Source organism: Anser anser, assembly GCF_964211835.1.
Source record: "Anser anser genome assembly, chromosome: 5".
NCBI classification, from domain to species: Eukaryota; Metazoa; Chordata; class Aves; order Anseriformes; family Anatidae; genus Anser; species Anser anser.
Genome location: NC_139725.1, coordinates 31552183 through 31573651, shown reverse-complemented (window position 1 = coordinate 31573651; position 21469 = coordinate 31552183). Strand labels below are relative to the sequence as shown.

General features: G+C 43.0%; 1 long non-coding RNA gene across 2 annotated transcripts; it reads left to right on the top strand.

Moving 5' to 3' along the window:
* The first annotated feature begins 28 nt into the window (after positions 1-28).
* Positions 29-21418, top strand: LOC310900802. 2 transcript variants are annotated; one of them, XR_014585398.1, is made up of 6 exons: positions 29-1304; positions 3098-3193; positions 5785-5868; positions 14942-15013; positions 18981-19152; positions 19945-21418. It is a non-coding gene; the product is annotated as an uncharacterized lncRNA (long non-coding RNA). The 2 variants fall into 2 exon arrangements; XR_014585399.1 differs by lacking the exons at positions 14942-15013; positions 18981-19152; positions 19945-21418 and adding an exon at positions 6267-9005.
* The last annotated feature ends 51 nt before the right edge of the window (positions 21419-21469 follow it).

The following is a 21469-nucleotide window of genomic DNA, read 5'->3' as shown; positions in this document are numbered from 1 at the left end:
GGCCCTGCCGCTTGACAGACAGCTCAGTCGCCAAATAGCAGAAAGCCAGGGCTCCGCCTGCCTCACTCCCTGCCTCTCGAGGAGGGGCGGGAGGGAAATGGCGGCCGCCAGGAGGGCCGGGGCTGGGGCGCGAAGGCGGGGTGCCGTGAGGGGTGGCGTCGGTGCGCCCCGGGCTCTGAGGAGATGGGGGTCGCCGCAGCTCTTTCCCTCAGCTCTGGGAAGGGTGGCTCTGAAGGGACCTCCCAGCTGGGGTCTCATAACGCTTAGGTTTATTTATTTTTTCTTTTTGAGCCGGGCAGCAGAAGTTTAGGTAGGTGGTGTCACGGCATCTGCACCAGCGCTGACAGAGGGTGAGGGGAGGAAGGATCAGTCCTTGGCAGGAGGAGGGCGACAAAAAGGTGCAACTGCTGCCTCAGTGCCTTCCTGTAAGAGGCACAGCTCACTGTTCTTTGCTAAGGTTGTGCTCGAGGCTGGCTTTAACTGTTTTCCGCCCAAACAAAAAGTTATATTTTTCTTTTGTCACTTCGATAATTTTTAAATAAAAACCCAATATTGGGAAAATAAACAACAGAATTCTAACTTGTTTCTCGGAATGGTTACACCTTGCGCAAGCTTGCTGTGGTGCTTGGTGTGAGAGTAACTTTGGGGAGATAATCAAGGAGTAATGACTTCAAACTAAACAAGGGTAGTCTGAGATTAGACATTATGAGGAAATTTTTTACTCAGAGGGCAATGTGGCGCTGGAGCAGGTTGCCCAGAGAAGCTGTGGATGCCCCTCCCTGCAGATGTTCAAGGCCAGGCTGGATGGGGCTTTGGGCAACCCGCTCTGGTGGGAGGTGTCCCTGCCCATGGCAGGAGTGTTGGATTTACATGATCTTTAAGGTCCCTTCCAACCCAAACCAGTCTTTGATTCTTCCATTTGCTCTCTCTCACTCACTTGGCCTTAAGCTCAAAATGCATAGAAATAAAAGTGGCCAAAGAAAGGATGCCTTTAAGGGTAGGAACAGTCAGAGAACTCACTTGTAGCTTGTATGGCTTGTGAACTCTATTTCTTTGCCTCTTTAAAAGGCAGAGGACCAGTGTGGTCTGGTCCTAAGGCATTTCTCATTGATTAGGCCTGTTTTTCAAGGTGGTTTAGCAATACTGGCTTTTCAGCTTCCACAAGATAATTCTGAACTTTCACACGTTAACTGGAGGAGAGTAAAAGGCCCTATAGAAAGCTGCATGAGCAGCACTATCTGGGAGCTGTTAAGTCATTAATACTGTGAATGCCGTAGACTGGATCCAGAATGACAGTTTCGAAGGTATTGATACTTGATCATCTGAAATTTGATGATATGCCTGTGGGCAGGAGTCTAGGAAATCGTTTTCCCTGTTGTTTCTGGCTCGTACATAATATTTCAGAACATCAGATGTTTTACAAGTAATGTTATACCTGTTTTGTTTTGCTGGCCTTATTTCAACTTTTTAATTTCTGATGCCAGTGAGCAGTGTTGAAGGTTTTGTGACCAATGCGCTGTTTGTAAGCTGCGGGTTTGATTCCACCAAGATAGAATTACCTTCGGGGAGAAGTATGATAAATGATCTGTTTTCTCACTTGTATTGCAAGCTTATTATAGAAGCTTGTACATGTAAATAGACTGGAAGAGACTTCAGAGGTCACTGGGTTTCTCTGTGTGTGTATGTATGCATGCAAATAAAATATATAAAACAAATAAAAGACCCCCTTCCACATATGCTTACCACCCCTCCATTGTTCCTTAGCAATTGTTTGTTTAATCTGTTTTAAGAACAGATTAACAGAAACAGCCTTTTGGTTTACTTTGTTCTGGTTATTTTATTATATCGCCCACTGAAAGATTTTTCAGATGTTACCTGAATGCTTATTGCTGCAATTTAAAATAATTGTTGCTTTTCCTTATGCCTTTCATGGATGTAGAAAACAATTTATTCCCTCTTATCTGTAACCATATTACATATTTGAAAATTGCTTATGGTGTTCCACGTGAGTCTTTCTCTAGATTAAACGGTGGCTAAAGAATGCCGGTTCACTCAGATATTATGGATGACAACTTCCAGCTCCGGTCATTCTTGCTTTCTCTTTTGGACCCCTTCCATGAGGAACACAACTTCCTTTGAGTTGTGTTCCCCAAAAGTGGGTTCAGCTGAGGCTTTCCCAGTGCTGAGTGTTGCAGGCTGTACTCGGGTATGAGAGCTGCGTGATGTTTTACAGTGGCCCAACTTTCATGAAGCTTAATGATCAAAAAGGAGGGGAAAGTTTCAGTTTGAGAAGCGCAGCACAAGCGGTTATTTTCAGTCTGACTTTGTGCAGTTGGCTGTGCTGGTGCTGTTGCTATTGAACGCTGCTCTTCTCAGGCCAGGTCTTGCACTGCTCTGCAGAACGCAGTCTGACCTCAAGTTCTGTTCCCCGTTTGCTCTGGTGTTTTTTTCTATTTATGTCACTTGGGGCTAAATCTATACCTGGGTAGCCCATTAAATGCATGCTTTCAGTCTGTACTTAATTTGCTAGTTAAGTTTAATTGTAAATTGTATTAAAACATTCTGTAAAAAAACAAACTTTGTTATTCACACTGGAATTTATGCTTCAGACATTGGGTTAGAATTATTGCAGTTCAGTGTGTTGTCTTTCAACTGAGTGTCAATACCTGAACCTGTGTCCATTTTAATAGTCGCTTGTGAAAACTAGGGTTAGTTTGCACAAACGTCTTTTGTGCTGAGGATTAAGCTATGTATTTTATCTCATACTTGTTGGGGGCTGAATGTACGTGGTCTGCTAGTTATAGCTTAGCTTACTCAAGGCAACTCATTAAGCTATGGTAACGGGAATGCATACAGGGGCCCACAAATGTGTAGGGTAATCAAAAGCAGGATTTTGCCTAATGGTACAATTAAGCCTTAATTTAATTCCAGTGAAATCAAAGCAGTTACATTAAGATCCTTTGTAACCTTGTATGCCTTTTGCCTTATGTGCTGCAATAGTTCTGCAGCAATGCCATCGAGGACTTTAGATATTTTTGCATATGAAAGTGGCTGCTTGACTTTATTTTAGTTCTTAGAATATTTTGCTGTCCCACAGGGTAGATCTGCTGTTCATGGTGAAAATCATTTTTGGGTTCTCCTGCATCAGGTCATGGAGGAAGGAACAAACCACTGTACCACTGAAGCATTTGAGGTGATTAATTATTATAATTTATATAAGGATTAATAACGTGCATTTATTTTATTTTCAAATCTCGAGCTCCTAAAGCAGTCCTGCTGATCTCAGAGATGCAGCTCCCTTTAGGGTCTGCTAGGTGGTGTACAGATATGGGAGAAGATCTGATCAGGCCCAGTAGAGAGCAGCAGTGCACTTACACAAAACTTCTGCCTCTCGGCTCTGTAGGGCACTTCGTTTTGATCTCTTTGTAGCAAGTATTGAATATCTATGAAAATCAATTTAAAAAGCAGAAGTACACCAACAAATCCCTTTGCAATGCTACTTAGTCTGTTTATTTGTATTTATAGCTGTAAGGTGCAGGGGCGCTGATGTTACATATTGTAACCAGAGTTCTCTCCAAGTGGGAAGGAGAAACTTCTTTCTCCTGACGAATCAGCTTTGTCTCCCCTGCAGGTTATGGGAGGGGAGGGAGTGAGTGGCTAAAACTGAAAAGTTGGCAATGCACCTGCACTTTTCACAGTCCTTCACTGCATTTGCTAAGAGGAATTTTAAAGAATAATGGGAAAAAAAGTCCAATACTTCTGGCTGTTAATATGGCAAGGAGTACTTCTATGCCAGTGAGTGACACCTGGAAACTTTGTGGTAGGCTCTGTATCTATCAGCCCTTAGTATTGTACACACGTGCATAGGAAGGTGTCACTGAAAGCCGGTAGTGAAGATATTTAGGTTATACTTTTGATGATTTTAGTGGAAGGATTTCATGACTTTTGGTGTAGTGAGAAGATTTACTGTAGATTGTACAAGCATAAGTAGGTACCAACAATTTATATTGGAAGAAACAGAGCTGTGGTATTATGGGTCTCATGAGACAGGCCAGCAGGTTCCAGGAGGTGGTCTCTGGTAAAAGCCCCTCTCTGAGACCTTCCATTGTCACCTTCCACTTTCTCCTGGGGGCAGTACAGGTGGCTGGGCTGTTTGCTGCCTCAGTATCTGCAGATCGCTTCCTGTGACTGCAGCAGCCCAGCGTGCAGAGCTGTGGTGCTGCTGCCTCCACTTGGAGCTGGTTGGGTTGGGGGACAAAAAAAAGGAGAAGGAGAAAAAGATCAATATTCTCCCCCAACTGTTGACTTCAGTAAGGGGGTGGTTGCAGGGAGACTCCTGATCCATGTACCTATCCTTATGGAGCTGTAGGTATATGTACGTTGTATGTACATACACATATATGAACATATCAATCTACAAAACCAGGACTTCCATACCACATTTTTATGTATGCATAGAGAGAATGCTGGTTTGAAGGCATGGGATTTGCAAGTGGTTTTAAGGGCAGAAGTGACTGCTTTGTCTTTTTTCCTGTGGTGCTGTAGGTCTCGCATCTGTCACTTCAGAACAAAACCTGACCTATTTGTTAATGATTTTAGTGCTTTTGTGAACTTTTTTTTGGTTAAAAAAAAAAAAACAAACTGTCTGCAGGTGGTAAAATCATCTGTCAAGCAGGTAAGGATTGTAACTAGGCTTTACACTGCCAGAACACAGAACTAGAACTGGACTTTTTATTCCTTGCAGAGCCATTGTAGAATATAGTATACTCATGGTGTGGTTGTTCAAGAAAACTGTGTTGAATACTGCTGTCCTGCGTCTTCATAGGGGAAAAATTAGGATTCTGCGTTGGAAGGTTAAGTTGATGGTATAAATAATGTCATTTCTGGAATAGTGGCAGCTGGCAGCTCTTTCATTTTTCTCCCAGACTAATTTGTTCAGTTTATGGGTATCTAATACACAAAGTGCTGCGATTACAAGATTGATTTTCAGCATCATATTTAAAAATTTGGCAGTGAGAAGCATTGGTCAGAATCTACTAGGAAGTATTTTCTTTTGGGGTCAAAATCTTGTGTACTTCTTCTTTTCCCCTGTCTGCTTTGGATGTGAGGTTTTACTATTATACAGAGATGTGAACTGTTTTGCTTTACGCATCAATAGTGGATGTCAGGTCTCTGACAGTTGATTTCCCACTGGAGGAAAAATTGGTGGTATAGACCACAGGAATCATCTTTTTAGTGGATTTTTTTTTATATTAAATACACGGGCTTTGAACAGATGTAGAGACCCGTGATAATGCAGGGAAAAAAAAACATCTCCAGTAATGTCAATCTGGAAATCAGTGTTTCACTTTCAGAAAGCAATGCTTTATCTTTGAAGTTCATAGCAACTTAGCTAAATACACAGTGTCACAGGGCTGCTAATGCTTCATTTCTCAGTCTATATCCTGCTTTCATCCAAAGGAAAGTAATTTGTAAGACTTGTGTGCGGGAAGCATTATAATCATGTGAGTGTGGTTCTCAGAAATGCACAGTAAATGAACAGTGCTGTCTTGGAGCATGAGCTAGCTCAATTATCTTGTATTCTGTGCTGTAGATGTACCCTCTTGTAAAAGTACTGTTTGAACAATACAAAAAGTACTTGCTTTGTGTCTCTCCCCACCCTGCTTCTCTTGTTTTTGAAGATGTATGGTGGAATTTCTTGTTTCAAGTGGTCTCTTTCTTGAGAGAGAAAAGGGATTGAAAGTCTTATCTAATAAGAATTCTTGCTTCTCAATCCTCTTTCAGGAAGAACAGAGCAGGAGGAGGAAGAAGCTCAGCCCAGTGTTTACAGACTAGCGTGGGAGGTTTTTGAGATGTAAAGTATCAAGAGTAAGTTGTTGCTTTTTTTGAGGTCTTTCAGGAGTATATCCTGAAGGAAGAAGGGTGGGAGGAGGGAAAGTTAGTTTCCATGTATCAGTACGTTCTGTAGAGGGCATGTGTGGGTTCTTTGATTTGTTTGGTGGTAAGGGATTGAGGGGAAGTAAGAGATCAATCTGCAGATACCTAGACTCAAAATGATAATATGTATCTTCTACTCATGTCTTGATTACTATTTATATACCCTTTCATATTCTGGATACTTCCAGAGCTATCATTGTGGCCTCAGTCTTAAATTTTATTCTTAGACCACTGTGCCTTCAGTCATCTTAATTGCATGTATACACTGGTATTTGGCTGGTCTTGGTGGTGCCTTCACCCTGCTGGGGTGCCTGTTTCACGTCTCCTAGATGGCTCCGCAGACACTCTGCTTCATTGCACGGAAACTGGGGAACAGTGAACTGTGGGCAGTTGTAATTATCACTGTGGACGTCAGCCTGTAGACTTCAGTACATACGCCTACTGAAGAAGTCCACCCATGGGAATGGCATTGCAGGATCTGTGCCATATCTACAAACTAAAAAAATTCTGTGCAGTTCATGATCTGTCACCTCCATTGTAGCTGTGGAAAAAAAATGAAATAAAAAGGTATTGTATACCAAGACATACAACACTTATGGGGAAATAATTAACTATTTCTGAAAAGAGATACTACATAATTCACTGAATTAAAACAAAACTGCAGATGAGAATAGTCTCTTACCCCTGGCAGTATTTTGTAAGGCCTTCAAAAAGTATAAAGACAACTGAAACCGCATGCCTTCTTTGTGGAACTGAAGCTGTAATTGTTTCACATACAAGAACAAATTTGTCAATTTGAAATTAAAACTCTAAAATGACAAACTTTAGCTCTCAGATTAATTGGATGGGGATTGAAAGAGGAGGTAGGATATAGAAGATGGTGTACAGGGTTGGTTGAGCTATCATTTCCATGAGCAAAGCATTTCCTAATTGGGAGCTGGAAAGTTCTGCAGGTTGCAAGGAAAGAATAACTGAAGTATCTGGCTGTAGGATAATACAAGCTGTGTACTATAACCTTGCGGGAAATCAGGAGGGATGACAGAGCACTCTATATAAAATGGTTAAGAGCTTCCACAGACTTTAAGATGCTACCAGACCATGGGGTTTAGGCTGTATTAATTACCCAGCAAGCAATTTTTTCTACCTGGGTAACAATTGAGTGTAAGCTGACTAATAACATTTACTTTCTTTCTTTATAAAATGTGCCTGCTTTCCTAAAGCTAACAGACAGTGCAATTATGTCAGCTGGTAGAGCATCCTCACCTTGAATACTGAATTTATTTTATCACCTCAGTTCAGAATGCCAAGTCTGAAAGAAGAGAAAAATTCATGTGGTGTGTGCATGTGCATAAGGTCAAGGTCTAAGAGAACTTGAACAGTAACATAAAGGGGAGGAGGTATTGTATGATGATAAGTAAGCAAAGTAAAATTGCTCCTGTAGGTTCTAGATAAAATTAAAATAGGTGGTGAATGTTTTCACGTGGTATAGATCTGTATGTATACCGTGTCCAACAGAGAAATTCTTCTGACCTGAGGAGACTGTCTTCTAAAAATGGCTTCTAGGAGAGATACCAGTGTTATGTAGCGGTTGCATCATAAATATATTATGTTAAATGAAGGTGAAAGAAATAGCAGAAAATATTCTGAGGGTCTTCTCTTTTTTGTTTTGGAATTCTTTGACCTGCTTATCATGATCTCTTTGAGTTGAACTTTAAGGCAGATTGGCCAAGTTATTGAATAATCAGTCCATTGATAATTGTACTTGAGAAATGCTTACTGTTCAGTAGTATGCTATGACAGGAGGCTAAAAAAAAGCTTAGATTGGGTAGATAGCTGAAAGCAGGACATTAGAGATAAAATAAACATTACAATCAAGTGTAGGTTGCTTGGAAATCTGCAGGCATAGCTATAGACTAAGTAATGTAAACTGGCTCTGCTGAAGGATAATGACAATTTCATTAAAGAAAATCACTGAAAACCTCAAAAATATTACAAAATAATCAAAACCACAGTTGCCTAGCCAGGGAAAAACAAACAAACAAACAAAAAAACCCCAACCCCCCTCAAAATAAACTGACAAGGGATTCCATAACTTAATTGTTAACAACCTGAAGAAGTCCCTTTGGTGTTAATTTTGAACCTGCCTTTTAGAAATTGTTTGGCACGTGACATCTTTGTTTTAAGAAGGATTGCAAGAGCTATGCCCCTTCTATTGGTTGACATACACTTATAGTGTATCTCACCTTAACCATCTCTTCCAACATTTGACCCCCTTGCCCTGTCCTTTTGTTTGTACAAAAAACAGAAGTTGTTCTGTATCTTTGACCATCTTTGACATCCTTATTTGTGTCTTTTCTAGCTCTAACAAACCGTATAGAGTATTGAGAAATTAGGCACACCATAGATTCTTACATTGTGGCATAGTGCCTGGAGTGTGCTGTCTTTGACTTGTGGCTGAATAGCAAGCTGCTGTTCTCAAGCAGCTCCTGTTTATACCCTAAAATCTTTTTCCTGACTCATAATAAGTAATTCAGAGACTAAAGTTGTATGTGGAAAGTTAGGCTTTTTTCCATGTCTGTCACATGCTTTACCTGCCATTTTAGTGTCTTATGATTCAGTGTCTCTCCTGCTGGGTTCAGTTGTGTGGGAACAATAAAATTCAGTTCCCAAAAAAGCTTCTCTGCAAGTTGGTTGGAAACTGTCACAGAGACCTTCTTGAAAACTTACTTTCAATGTCCTTTCGTTTGGGGGACTGAGGGGACCTTGATTCAGGGCAGAGCTCAGAAAAAATGCGTTACTTCCAGACCCTTGATTCTACTGCTGATGAAATGATTTGGAATGCACTAGAAAAGTACTGTCTGATAGTAAATGGTTACAGCCTTTCTGAATTAGTGCAAGGTGGTTTGATGCAATGAAAGAGTTTCAATGGAAAGAGTTTATTGAGTGGCCCCGATTTCCTTCTCAATGTTGCTGGTAGTGACAAGCAGTGCTACAGGAACTAGAAATGATGTTATTAAAAGTTTTGTGTGCAGCACAGCCACAGAGGATGTGGCTGTGCCTAATGAGGACAAGAGCTTGGTACTTGCAGTTAAAAAATAATTTATTAGGGTTTGGCTATTGCTGCAGAATCTGGGGTCTGTGCTGCTGCTGGCCTGTGTCGAGCTGCAATATGCAAGGTGTGGTTTAGAAGAAATGCATAGTTTGCCAAATGCTTGCTGAATGTGCGCCACAGATAGGTTCTATTGGTTGTGTTATAGTAGATATAATCTAAGGATACAAGCAATGCCATTAAGAGATTGTTGTATCTATCTAAACTGTATCAGTCTTAACATGTTAAATGTATCCTACCCATTAGGAGGAGTGAACTCATAAGTGTTCCAGTTCAAAGTTGTCTCCTTAGTATTTTTAAAAACATTACTGACAGACTGTGCTGGCTTATGAAACAATCTTTCCTCTTCCATTTCTGAAATTCAGACTTGTGACCAGCATTTGTGGTGTGCTTGTGTAAAAGCTTTGTAATGGTGGAGCTTGTAGAGGGGCTGCAAGTCAGCGTCAACCACTGTCTGCAGAACTAGCGGCTGTACTGCTCCACCTGCATGGAACAGTGCCTGAGACAGTAAGTCCTGTAAGATGGCCCAGCAGCTCCTTTCTCGTGCCAAGTTGTGCATAGCTTTGTTCACCTGTAAAGCATACAGTAAGCATGGTACTTGGCTAGTGTAGTTTGTTGCAGTAATTTGGCCCAGTTTACTCAAGCTAGCTGCAGACAGCTCCAGGTTGACTGTGTCATGACGTAGCTGGTAGGTAGGCAAGACTGGCCATGGAGTGTAAGGACACACCCTGACAGATCTGATGCAAAGCCTATTTAAGTCTGTAGGGTTATTTTTATGGAGTTTGGATTAGGTGCTAAATCCTGGAAAGGTATTTAAAGGTTCCTTACCTAAAAACCTTTTGCATTTCCCTCAGAGATTCCAGTACACCTTTTGGATCATCTTGCTGAGGCAATGACCTAAAATATCAAAATATGTTTGTTAGAGTTTTTGGTTATTTATAAGTATTCTGGGTCAGATGTGTGATGTGACTACCTAAATTCACCTGAGGAATGAAACAAGCACAGTCTTGTTAATTTTGGGTGTAGCAATTGGATTGTGTCCTTTAATGTTCCTAATGGTAATGGACAAATTATAAGACTTCATTTATTTGGCTTTTCCATAGCATTTTGTTTCAACCTGCCGCAGCACCTTCTTTCTTGTAGGAGGCTCTCTGCATGCATTCTGTTCATGGGCAGCCATTTGGTATTAGCTACTGCCACTGGCTTTTTTTCAGGCTGTTCCATTCTGCCCTGCCACCCATCTGTGGCTGGATGTGGTGTGAAGGGTTGGGAGGGTTAAGGTGGAAAAGTGGGAATTTGCTCTGTATTAGTGTGGCAGCAGAAGCGTCCTGCCCAGCTTTCAAAACGCTCAAGAGTAATGTCAGGTGCACTGATGCCAAGGCCGGTGACAAACCATTTTGCCATTGTATCCCTTTCCCAGGCAATCCATCAAACTCCTTCCACTTCAGCACAAGTTGGGCTAAGTGGAAGGATTTAAGATGTTTAGGCTGCTAAAGGCTTTTTTTTCTCGAGACAATTACTTGGGCTGAGTGTTATGTTTACCCTTCCTCCTTGGAGGAGGACGTTTTTTTTGTAGTCTGAAGAAACGCATTACATGTTGATCTTTGTTTCAGCTTTAAGGAAAGATCTGTCTATAATAAGCTTGAAACCTACTTTAAGTTTGACAAATGGAAACAATGCCATAATGTATGTGCTCTTAAAACAAGAAATATCTGATCTTGAAATTCTGAGTTTGCATTTGTCAAGGGTGTCCACTGGCTGGTATTGCTGACTTTGGCTTTGTTTGGAGCATGGCAAGCTACTGAGTGATACTTACATTTATGAAAGAAATCAGTTTAAATACTTCTACTTAAATGACTTTGTGTTGTAAGACTTTATCGAAGTAAATGTCTCATATGCTTCTTTGGCTTTATAGGATGTGATTAACAAGTCTCATTTGATAGACACACAGATTCACAATCAGTCACTGGGGTCAGATTTACTTTCTTTAAAGATCACTGTATGGTGAAGAAATACTAACCTTCATGTAGATGACACTTCCTACATGTTTTTTCATCCTTCGCCTACCTGATTTTTTCCTGACTAAAAATTTTGGCATGAAAGCACTACCTCTGTGTAGGTGTTCCTCTGATCCTTCTGTTTTGTTCTTCACCTGAAGCATCATCATCATCCCTATAAAATCAGACTTGGCTCCTGTATGAATAATTAAAATACTACAAACAGAACTATGATTTCAAGTGAACAGAGCAAAAGTAGACAAAGCACTTCAAAAATTGGCTTTTGAGAAGCATCTCTGTACTAAGAAAGCAAAGTGAAAAGAAAAACTAATAATGTTGTGTATATAGCAGTATCTTTTAAAGTTGTTTTTGGATGTAGTTTTGACATTGTCCCAGGGCTTCCAGCCTGACTTCAAAGGTTAAATGAGACTCAGTAGGTCTGTGTTCATGCTTGCACGTGCATGCCCAGATGCCGCAGAGGGACTCTGTTTGCATGTTTGTGTGTTTGCATGTGTACAAAGAATGGTCAAAATAAAAGTCCTGGGATGTAACCTCTTTGTCCTAGCACCAAGATGTGTATTCAGTGTTCTGGGAAAAGCAGAGTGGCGCACAGCCATCCATGACAGCTATATACATATAATATCGTGTGTATATACGATAGATTAAAGAGAAATAAAAGTAGTATTAAGATTGCAAAGTCAAGCCCTCAAAAAGTAGGAGAAGCCAGAACAAAGGTTTTCTTCAGAGTTTCAATTCGGCTCCTTTATGTGGATTGCATTATCATAATTTTCAGTTGCAGGGCTGAGTACTTTCTCCCACTCTCCTGTCTTCTGCCCTGCCTTCCATTGTGCATCAGGAGAGAAAATGCAGAGCAGGAGTGCCAGTCCTTCCTCCTTGCTACCTGATGTAATAGTCCCTCATCCAGAGACTGTTACTGAGAAACAAAACCACGCCAAACTGCTGGACACATTGGGAATTGAGGTGCTGCATCCCCACAGGTTTCTGATGGTGCTTTTCAGTGACTTGCCACAGTTGTGCGTGGCTGTTTTTTACACAGGAGAAAATTGTGAAGAGACACGCTTGTTACCAAATGGACTGAGTCTGCTGCATTTCAAAGCTGTGAAGGCGTACTGTCACTCAAACTTACCATCAGATTTTCTTTTAAGACATCGTATTTGCTTTTGCTGTGGGAAATGCTTAAACTGTCCCGTGTCAAAACCGCTTTATCCCGTTTCTTCCCTCCCGTCCAAAGCAAACCCAAGTGCCTCGGCCTTCTCGGGGGGAAGCCGTTGCGCTCGGGAGGCGGGGAGCAGGAGGCTGCGCACCGTCAGCGGGTGGAAGGAGCCGCGCTGGGCCGCCCGCCGCGGTGTCCCCTCAGAGCCGCCCCGGCGGGCCGGGACCAGCCGCCAGGGGGCGCCGCAGGGCCGGGCCGCTGCCCGCTGCCCGCTGCCGGCCGGGCACCGAGGGGGCTCCGGGCCGCGGGGCCCTGCGCGGCCTGAGGCGGCCCCGGCCCGAGGCGGCCCCGGCCTGAGGGTGCGGGGAGCCGCCGGCGGGCCCAGCGCGTGTTGCGGGTGGGCGCCGCTCGGCGCCTGCTCTCGGTGCTTTTTAATCCAGACCCCGCGTCTATGAAGGCACACCGCGTATGGGCCCAGTCCTGCGCCCGTGGGCACGTGAAGAAATGCTGGTTCTGAGGCCAGGAGCGCTGACCGCTTACCCGGGCTTCAGGCAGTACCCGCCTCTCCGCCGGCTTCACGCGGGGAAAGCGTCCACAGAAAGTTTCAGGCTCAGCATGCGCACTTTGACAACTTCCATCTAAGCACAGATGAGACTCTGCTTTGCTTCATGCCGCTGTAGGTGCAGAGTGAATCCTAGTGGCAGTGCAGCCTGGGCTGGCTTGTGGCAGTGCCCGACAGCCCTTCGTCCTGCTGAGGCCGCCTTGGCAGAACCGAGCCTTTAGGTTAGAGCTGTGTGCTTCAAATGGGAGCACAATCTGACCGGCAGGGATTTTTTGTTTGTTTGTTTTTAATGTCTGTAGCCCAAACATTCGGCATTAAGGAGACTAAAACTAGGTCCCTAAAACCACTAACTCCCAGAGTTACCCAACAGGAAACACCAGGCGTAGGGACCTGTGTGGAATTTAGGCTGCGTGCATCTTGGCTTACACAGCTATATTGCAGCACACAAAAGTCCTTCAGTCTGCTTTTTCAAGGTGTCCTATAGCTGTGGGCTCTTAGTCTGTAGTGACTCTACATTAGCTATATAATCCCACTCTGATTTTAGATCCTTTCTTCCAAATATCCAGATCTTAGCAGCCATTGCTTCCTAAATTATTCCCCGGTCCTGTTGCACCCCAGCACTTTCTGTTACCTGCATGGCTACTTGTCCTCGTCTTGTTTCCACAAGGTCTTTGACAGTATAGGTCACCTTCAGGAAACGAATGGTATCAGTGACTATGTATAGACAAATGTGTTCTCTTGATACAACTTTTCTGAAAGCTGTGTAGGTCTTCCATATTCATTTAAGGAGAGGAATTAGGGTATCTGTGTAAAGATATGGCCTGGAAAGGAAACTTTGCTAGCGGGTTAGAGTGTGTCTGTATGTTTTGGGGGTGGGGTGGAATTTAAATATGCAGTGATTGCAAAATGAATGCCTATTTTCCCAGCATTCTTGATGCTGTGCTGACAAGTAGGCCAGGCTTGGATGTCCCCAGCACTCCAGACTGGAATAGCGCCCAGCTTTGGAATATAACATGCTTACGTTTGTATCTGGAATACAAGTGGGATTCTCATGTTCAATAATCAGAAGGAGGGAGCGTGAGTGAGGGAAACAGCTGCATGTCTCTGGCACCGTGCTTTGTATACTGACCCTTGTTGTGTAACCTCAGTGCTCCAGAAGTTTGAATCCATTTCAGGAGGTGGGCATTTATTTAGCTGGGAAAAGTGTTAGCTAGTGAATTATTCCAAGTATATAAATAGAGTAAGGGAATCCATCGCTTGTCTGATATGAGAATGATCTTAAGCAATAAGCACCTCTCACCCACAGCAAATGCAAGTATATTTCAGACCATTCTGTGCTATCCTTCCCCTTCTCCCTAAATGGATTTAGCCAATGGCTCTGTCTAGAAGAATGACGAGAGTGGATGGTTATGATTGCTAGGAGAAATTATTACTACATAGGGAGAGAAAATGTTTTAATAAAAGAATTCAGAGAAGAACTAGCCAGTGGCTAGGAGAGGGTAAGAAGCTATTGCAGGGCCAAAAGGGAGCAGCAAAGAATGCAGGTCAGTTATGCTTGCTGGTACAATTACTGAAGAGTTGTAAAGCGAGGCGGGTAAGGATCAGTCCTAAGGCTTTCTTCTGTAGCTGTTGGCTGCACAGAGGTCCTGGAAGCTGCATTCCCACTGCTCAGGTTTGGTGGTGGGATGCTGATGCCTGCAGGAGCCAGGCAGGGAAAATCTCCCCTAAGAAAATAATTTAGTAAACTAGTCTACTTCGTGCAGGCTGGAGCATTGCAGCAGCAGCTGTAATACTGTTCTTTGTAAATGTTTTTACTTTAACAAAATTGTTCTAATGCCTTTAGATCGTATTTCATAAGGGCTTTAGTCATAATAGACACCAGATGGGAGGGAGCATTCTGCTGTGTGAGAGATGGGCAAACCCTTTGGGTTTTGCAAGTGAGTGCAGAATTCAGCACGTAGAAGACACTGACTTTAGTAGGTGACTGGTCTTATCCTAATTCTACAGAGTTTTGCTCTGTTTAAAACGGTAGTGCTTGATTGCTCCTGAACATGATAGGTACCAAAATATTCTAAATGTTATGATGTATCCTCAGGTATATCTGGTGGCGTGTTTTTTTTTTTTTTTCCTGATATTGAAGATGCCAGTGCTTTCTCTTTCAGAATTAGATGCTGGTTGAATGCTCCTAGCTGGTTGACCTTTACAACAAAAAAGACACTGGAAAGAACAGCAAGGTAGGGCACTTGGGTTTTCTGCATGTGGCACAGCTGGCATGATAGACTGTAAACTTCATGTGATGATGTCATGTTTAGACTTGCATTCTACTCTCAGCTCTTGGGTAGCACTCCTTTCTATCTCCTACCAAGATCTGAAGATGAGTTAAATATGTAGTATACACGAGTGCTACTTGTAGCAGTGTAGGGGAAAGAGTATGTGGCTGTCAGGCATACCAGTGAACAAGCTTGAGCCTCTATTGCCTGCTTGAGTTCACTCGTAGCAGTTATTAACTGTGATTTTTGGGACGATGCCTGTCTAAACTTACACTTGTAGATATTGGTATAAATCAGAAGCAGTAGTACTGATGAAATGAGTAGTCCCATATTTGCAATACACATGAAGATGAGAATCTGGCTCTGTATATATAGATACACGCACACACATGCACACACAGACACACAAGCAAATCCTGCACTAGGCAGTATTTCTTGGGGTTGCACAAGGACTCTGCAGGATAGTCCTAGAAATAGCCTAACAACTAGCATCAGTAACAGCAAAAATATGGGCTTTGAATCAAGCATTATCCTGTCAGCCACTTTCTTTGCTTGGAATTTCATAATAATCTTTGACATGTTCTTCTTAGCTGCTTTCTGTTGAGGCAGCACAGTAACAGTGTCAGCAAAGGCCTGTCAACTCAGGCAAAAGCCTCAGCTTTTATGGAAGATTTGACACAAAGGCTTAGATGTGGTACAGAAATGGATGGGGCAAGAGTTGTATGGCAGAGCTTCCTGCTGGAGAGGTGGCCTCTGTGTTAGGAGGAGGTGGCCTTGACAGCAAAGCTGTTCCACCCTTGGAACACCTTGAGGTGTTAACACACCCCACCTCCCAAAACCCAAACAACAACAAAACAACCCCCCCAGCAACCAGCACCCCACCCTTGGTGAAGCTGTTTCTATGTAAAGGATTTTACCAATGCAGTTCTCTCTGTTCAAGTGTATCAGCAAAATTCTGAAGGAGGGAATTCTGGCCTGAGAGCCTGTTTGGATTAGGGAAATGTATGTCAAATTAGCTTCACAACTGCAAGTTATTGAGGAGACTTGGGGGAGCAAGTAAATCAGGACTGGCTGTACTGTGACGTAGGCTGCAATTACTTTAATAAATTCCCAAGATCTATTTTGTGTTATACCAGTACCTTGTGTCCACTGAGATTTCCAGGAGTCTGCCAACTTTAAGGTTAGGCTTGTCCAAACCTGGTATTTTAGGCAGGTCAGTCAGTACTTTTCTGTTGTTCCTCTCCTCTACCAAAATAAAGTTGGATGGGAAATGGAAAAACAATTACATGACACTTTTAAAGCTGTTTCTATTTAGCCAGTTTTAAAAGATAACAAAACCAAAAGTATTTTATTTCCCCCTTACTTGAGCTTTCTTCTGGTGTTTGGCCAATCAGTGCAATGAAATGAACTAGTGCCTTCTTATCCCCTCACTAATTCCACTCTGCTGTTTACATGGATTTTTTTTTCCTTTTCACCTCAACCAATCCATCAGGTTTTATTTTTCTTATTCTGAACTTTTACAAAGTGAAAGATATTTTGAGTTATAGATTGGCAAGATTAGTCTTCTTTTTGTACTCAAATTGTTTTGAAAGTAATGGAACAAAACAGAATGAAAGGCAAAAAAATTGCAGCACAGTATTTTTTCCATATTTATATGGAAGATGAGCTGAAAGCATTGAAGATTTTATTAATTAAGATACTGAAAATAAATATTTGACAGATGTTAATTAGAAATATTAGCAGGTGGGAAATTTTCTGGTTAAGTTTAATTTTAATGTAGTTGAAATAGACTGGTTTTATTATAAACTGTATACTACAAAAGTAACCTGTTTTAATGTATTTATGATAACATCTGTTTCTTTGGCCCTATAAAATCTGAAATACGTCTTATAAACAAAGAAGTTTGGATACTGAAAGAAAAGTTGTTGTTATTCTCAAGCTGTGTCTGCACAGCTCACTTCTGCCTACGGTTTAAATGAATAAAAATACCAGTCTCCACAGCGGAGTCACCAGGTAGTCAGTGAAATATTCGTTCCTTTCTTCGAGGTGGTCCCATCAGTAATGAAGGTGAAGCTGTTCAGATCAAGAGCAAAATTCAAAGTTAACACTCTCTGAATGAATGTGGCAGTTTGTTTTTTCTCCGAGTTGTTAATTTTCTCAGGTAGAATGCTATCACTATTCATTATGCTCAATCCAAATGTTAAACCTGTCTTAGAATCATAAGAATTACGGTGTGTGTGCTCAGTGCTTATTAGAAATAAGATAGAGTAGCAAGGTAATACATTCTATTTTCTACTCTTGGGCACGAGGAGGTCATCATGTTACCGTGCTCTCTGACCTCATTTGAAATCTGTGTTTCAAAAAAAAAAAAAAAAAAAAGGGTGGTTAAAACTGTATGCAGTATGCAGTCAGACCCTCTGGACTCCATCCACAGTGGTGATGAGGAACTTGTTTGGAGGGTCAAATCAGACTTTATATACTTAACTCAGGTCACTCAGGTAAGATGCATCCATGTTGGAGCAGACCTGTAGCATCTGGTCCAACTGACTGAGCAACAGTTCGGGGTGTGGGACAGCCTGCACCTGCCCATGCAGGTATGCCCTGATATGTACCATCGACTCCCTCTGAGATTCAAGGCACCTCAGAAACTCCCTTTTAGCCCTGCACCAGGAATAGGTGGAGGCAGGGAGGCATAAGGGTATTTCAGATGAATTAGGGGACCGTCTCTGTATCCCACTAATGGATGTAGATGTAGAAATTCTTTTCCCAGCCTTTTAATGGAGGGGAGTGAGAAGGACACCGAAATGGTTCACCTGTCTTTTATTTTCCCTAGCTAGCTATTCATTTAAGGAATTACAAGGAAGACAAACCTGTGAGCACGGATATTAAATCTTGCGCTTCAGGAGATAAAGATATGCATTTGCCTTCTGAGTCAGTTTGTTCTTTAGGTTGTTTTAGGCAGTTGGGGGAAACTAAAGAACAATCCATAATAACATAAAGAATTTTCTAACCACCCTAAATAGATTTTCAGCACTCTGTCAGACCGGAAACTAAAACTTGGAGCCTCAAACAAATTCCATTTCCCCAAACTTTTGAAAACTTCAGATCGAGACCTTAGTGTACTTATCTAGTAGCAGGGACTCGTCTTTAGTGTGAAAAACACACTTATTTTGTCACTTATTTCATTTAAGAATAAGGAGACTTGAGCCCGTATCTTGGCAAAGATATAACCCAGGTGTAATATGATAGAAAACTGAATAGTGAATACAAAATGAAAACCTTGGGTAGTCAGAATCAGGCCCCAAATGAAGCGAGCCTGAAGGCATCTGAAAACTGTTGCTGTAGCTGTAGAGGGGAGTTTTGCTTTTAGGAAAGGAGGAAGAGGGGAAAAAAAATTGAGGTCACCTTTTAAGAATGCGATTCCCAAAGTTACAAAGAATGAATCATTGGCGCCAATTTTTACGCTGTGTAGCTCCCTGGTTATCTTTGTTATGCTGACTGTGTAAGATTTTTCGTGATGTGTCTGTAGAGAGCTGGTGTTGAGTCTGTAACATTGACACTGATATTGTTCCCTCCCCTTTCAGCTAACTCAACTATTGGTAAAGATCAAAGAAAAGGAGGAGGAGGGCTGACAAGAAACAGTGTATGAGAGATGCCTGCAAAGCTTTAAATAAATAAAAAGGGGTTAAGACTTCAAATCTGTTGCAGGATATCTGTGGAAGTGGGGCCCTGTTTTGCTGTAACAAATTAAGTCTTCTTTCACAGAGCATGCTGAGTACTTTTATCTGTATGAATCTGGTCCTTTGAGTATTAATGTATTTGGACAAAACACAGTTGTATATTGCTGGACATATCTGGAAATATTAAAGCTGAAAAAAGCATGTGGCTTCTGGTAGACTACCAACTGTTTCTTTTATGTTTCCCTCCACAGCAAAATTAGATCAGTGGCTTTCAGTGTTACTGTCTAGTTTGTTTCACTTTCCAATTCGCAAGAGTTGAGGAATGTGTAAGCAAGAACCTAACCTTCCCTAGCTCCAGAAAAGAACAACTCTGCGTTAAAACTTAACAAGATAAAAAGGAAAACAGGAGACAATAAATAGAAGGTAAAACTCTTTCACAGTGAGTGGTCCTTAGCCAAAATAGGGCTTTGCAGGGTGAGCAGGAATGTTTTTGACCCCTCACATAAAGTATCAACGTAGTTGCATTATGTAAATAACAGAAGTGCGGATCAGGATGGTAGCAATATGATGTATGAGACATGACACTTCCAATACAGTGGAAAGAAAGGACACTGTTTTTCTTCTACTTGGGTGGAGATCAGCTGCAGTTGTGTTTACGGGGCCTGGGGTGAGGATGTGGATTCTACCTTCCAAAGCCCTGTTCACTCCAGCCCCGTAGGGGCAGAATGCTTAGGCTTTGTGTTGATGCCTCAGATTTTACTGCTATAGTTTTATGTCAAAACCTGCCTTCCTTTTTTTTAAAATATGAACGTTGGCTGTCCAAACAGTTGGCAACCATTTATTAAAAATATGCCCACCTAATGTTTCTATGGTGAATGTTGTTAGGATAGATATATATTCTTGCAGCTTCCTCCTAATGTTCTGGGTAGGTATGAGTACAACTATCAGAAGCTAAGTGAGAATGTAACTTCCTGAAGTTGGAACTTAGTGTAACTGAGTGTGCTTCAGATGTGTGGGGCTTGAATTGCTGCTTATGGCTGGTGTAAATCCACATTAACAGTATTTATTAGTGATTTATGGTAACCCAAAAACAGAATAAAAATCATAAACGATCGGTTGATGATGGAGTGGTGTGTGTGTGTGGATATGGAGCTCTCTGTGGTATGATTTAAATGTTTTATTAACATGAGTTTGTGATGGTCCCCTTACTTTCAGATGGTGAATCCATGAATAAGTTATGTAGGTCATTACCAAGGAAATGCCACTCGTGCTCCGTGCCTCTTTTACAGCTCTAACAGTAATCCAAACGCTGTGGAATTCTCCGGGAAGCACGCTGTAGGAAAACCAGGTATGAGCAGCGCCGCATGTCTTCGTTCTCACGGGTGAGACTTCTCACTGTGCTGATAAGGCAGCTCTGGCCTTGGCCTTTTGGGAGATTTCTCTGAGCGAGGCAGTTCTGACAAGTTCCCCTGGCCAGTAACATGGGATCGGGCTGGGAGAAAAGCCCATCAACCCCCCAGGCAGATACCGCTGTTTGTTGGGGTTGCTGGTAGCGGAAAAAGGCCCAATGTGCAAATAACAGGGGCCGCAAGGGAAGTACGTGTGTATTGCCAAAATGGGATCAAGCCTCTCTCCCCACAAAGCTGCAAGATCCCCTTGCCTGCTGAGCAGGAATGGGACTATACATCCAGCCAAACAGGGTCAGAGGCTTGTTAAACTTCTAAAACTGACCTCAAACTTTTTTTTTTTTTTTTTATTCTCTAAAAATGTCACCATTTTGCATCAGAGTGTCTCAGGGCTTTCCAGAGCACGACTGAACTTTGGTGCCTTCTCTCAGCAGCACAGTTCTGCCTCCAGTTCTGCAGCGTGAACAGCATGGCAATAAGTCAAACCAGAAACCCTCACACTAGTGGGATGGGATGCAGGTCACTAGCTGAGGGGTTGGTCACCAGTTCAGGTGCACGCAGACCGCTCATTTCTTTGCAGCGCGTGCACCGACTGCGTGTTTGTGAAGACTCGGCAGTTTGTGGTTAGCTTTTCCTGTGAACAGCGAGAGAGTGCTAACAGGAGGGTCTGACGTTACCTTCAGTGTCACCTGGGCCGCTGCTATACGCAGTAATATCAGTTAATACGATAATGGAAACGTTCTTAAGGATTGCTCCTCAGAACCGTGTTTTGGGACAGATCTCGGCACGTTGGCAACCCCCCAGCTGCCAGGACGCCTGCTTCTCCTAAGCCGGGCTTGTGACCGGCTGCCTCAGAGGGAAGAGCCGGCTCCCTCTGCTTGGCGCAGGAGCCGGGTTCACCTGGGAGCTAGCAGCGCTTTGGGAAGAGGGGCCGAAACCAAATCCGAGGAGGTTTAACTTGTTGCCAACTTGTGGTGAATTTTAACAAATGGAAGCGATGCGGTGCTCCCTCCTCCCTCCGTGCCTGCGTGTAACAGTTCCCGTGTCTCTGCTCTCCTCTGCCCCGGTGCCGGCAGGCTGCGTTGCGCCGGACACCTGCGGGCGAGCTCTCGGTCCTTGCGGCCCCCGCGAAGCCGAGCCCGGGAGCCCGGCGCCCTCGGCGCTCCCGCCCCACCTGGCTCCCGCCGGCGCGCCCGGTCCGCGCGGTTCGGCCGCCTCCCGTCGCCGTCCTCCCGGCGGCGACTTCGCTCGAGTTTGCTCCCGTTACATAAGCGCGGCGGGGCAGGCTGCGGGGGCTGCGGGGGGCGCGGCGGGCGGCGGGGCGGCGCGGGGGC